The sequence below is a fragment of the Mus pahari genome, chromosome 19, assembly GCF_900095145.1.
Source record: "Mus pahari chromosome 19, PAHARI_EIJ_v1.1, whole genome shotgun sequence".
Classification (NCBI taxonomy): Eukaryota; Metazoa; Chordata; class Mammalia; order Rodentia; family Muridae; genus Mus; species Mus pahari.
This window is the reverse complement of record NC_034608.1, coordinates 79703817-79706065: the sequence shown is the minus strand read 5'-3', so window position 1 is coordinate 79706065 and position 2249 is coordinate 79703817. Positions and strand designations below refer to the sequence as shown.

Genomic DNA, 2249 nt, shown 5'->3' with positions numbered 1-2249 from the left:
CCCCTCCCCTCCCCCCACCCCCTTCCCCTTTGCTCCTGTTAGGCACTGTAGCTTTTGGCTCTTGGTCTCTGATTGACCTGGACATGATTCATTACACCACAGGAACTCAATACCGACTGCTCCTTCCCCCTGAGGCAAATGACTGCACTTTGAGCCACACTTGACTTTGAGTCTCTGTTTGATCCCAGGATTGTTTAGCCCTGGCCATCCCCAACCTGGTGTGGGTGTGGGCTACACGGCTGTTCATTGTGTTGCACTACTTCATGAGCCAGAGTCACCAGCCAGCGGTTCATGCCGTCGTCAAACAAAGGAGAGCTTTGAGGAGTTGCAGGTGGCTGCTGCTGTGAAACCAGGCTTGCTCTAATGATGTCACTAGCCGGTAGTATTTTTAAAATGCACTGTCAAGCTGGCTCAGTGGGTAATGTGCTTACTGTGCAAGAATGAGGACCCGCACTTGGAGCCTCAGAAGGCATGCACATAGTCGCCTGGAGCATTAGCACAAGTCTGTCTTCTCAGTGAGACAGGAGGCAGAGACAGGAGCATCCTTAGGGCTCCCGGGCCATCTAGTTTCGCCAGTCAGCAAACTTCGTTGAGAGACCCAGTCTGAAAATGTAAGGGAGAGCAACTGAGGAAGAGGCTCAGCCTCTTGGCCTCCACACATTTGCGCATGTGCACACAGGCACATACATACACCAGTGCACATGCGTATATACACCACCACTGAGCGAGTTAACCGCACAGCTGGGAAATGGATAGAGCAGATTAAGGCTTTTATTCCGAAGAATAGAAGAAAATAGAAAAGGCTGAGACGCAAGAAGACAGACTTGTGTTTTGGAAATGCCATTTTTGAGCAGTGTGATACTGCATGCTTGTAATACCTATACTGGGTCTAGGTCAGAGGCAGGAGGATGTCTGAGGTTAAGGTCTACAGTGAGTACTAGGGCTGCTTAGTGAGACAGTCTCAAAAAAAAAAAACAAAAAACCAGTCACCTTTGTTTCTTACCTTTTGTATAATTCTTTTAAAAATACAAAGGAAACTTGAAAAAGCTTTTTTATTGTACAGCTGAAAGTCAGTAATTACTTCCTGTCCTTGCATCAGCTTCCTGTTGCCAGAAAAGGGTAGCCCAGGGTGGTTTCCTGACTTCTGGGAAGGGAGAACTTCCCTGTTCTCGCTATGCTTGGTATCCATTGGCCCCTAACCCTAATCTCACGTGGCAGTGGTCGGAGGCCAGTGGTGGGAGGCGGAGTAAGGGGGCCTCACAGCTGTGCCCTAGGGATGGCTTTGGTGAACATCCTGCTGGTGAGAACAAAGTCCCTTTCATGAATCACTTTGTAAGGTGCAGTTGCCCGCACATCTATCCCCAGATAGAGGTAGGAGGGCAGGAGCTCTGGGAAAGAGGTTTATCTGAAGACGGACCACACATCCTGATGTGGGCAGCACCATTCCACGGACTGCGGTCCTGGAAAAAGCCCTCTGAGGGCCAGCATCCCTTCTCTCTGCATCCCGACCTACCCAGATGTAAATTAGCCCTTACCACCATTTTGTCCCACCACGATGGACTGGACTCTCAAACTGTTACCCAAATAAATGCCTTCTCTCCCGAGTCCCAGGATTTACACATAGGGCCAGACACAGCAGTCTTTCCCGGTTTAACTTAGTTGCACAGCCGGGAAAGGACGGACCTAAGATGAGGTAAGGCTCTGTGCTGGCACTGTGTAGACGGGGTGTGGAGTCAGAAGGGCAGCATCCTGCTAGGCTAGAAGAGTGCGTGGGTTTGACTGAGTCTTCTGGGCAGTGTCATTCACTGGTGGTTTCTGAGAATCCAAGGACCAGGGTGACATGAGGGACTTGGGGGCTGGCTCTAGTACAGCACCGATTCTCTGGTAGGTTAACTTCACCTTTCCCAGTGGGAGGGGGGTTAGTTTAAAATGTGTGTCAGAATCAAACGATGGACCCTTAACTCCACATTCTGCGAACTGGCTCAGGGTTTTCTCTCACTGTATCTTTTTCATGGTAAAACTTACCTGAACAGTATATTTTTTAAACTCATGTTTACTATGTGCTGCACAGGGATGAGTATAAGAGGGGACGAAGAAGCAGGGAACATCACAGGTACCTTTTTAAAAATTTTGATTCAGGGATTCATTTTGTACCTATTATGATCAGGCTGGCCTCTATCTCAGCCAAGCCCCTGCCTCGACCTCCCAAGTTCCCAAGTGCTGGCCACTGTTACCTGCTCAGCTCCCCC

At 49.5% G+C, this 2249-nt stretch overlaps 1 protein-coding gene across 1 annotated transcript in view; it reads left to right on the top strand.

Annotated features, from left to right (window-relative positions):
- Klhl2 (kelch like family member 2) overlaps positions 1 to 2249 on the top strand; it is a 107980-nt gene that overhangs the window by 16985 nt on the left and 88746 nt on the right. The window lies entirely within an intron of this gene.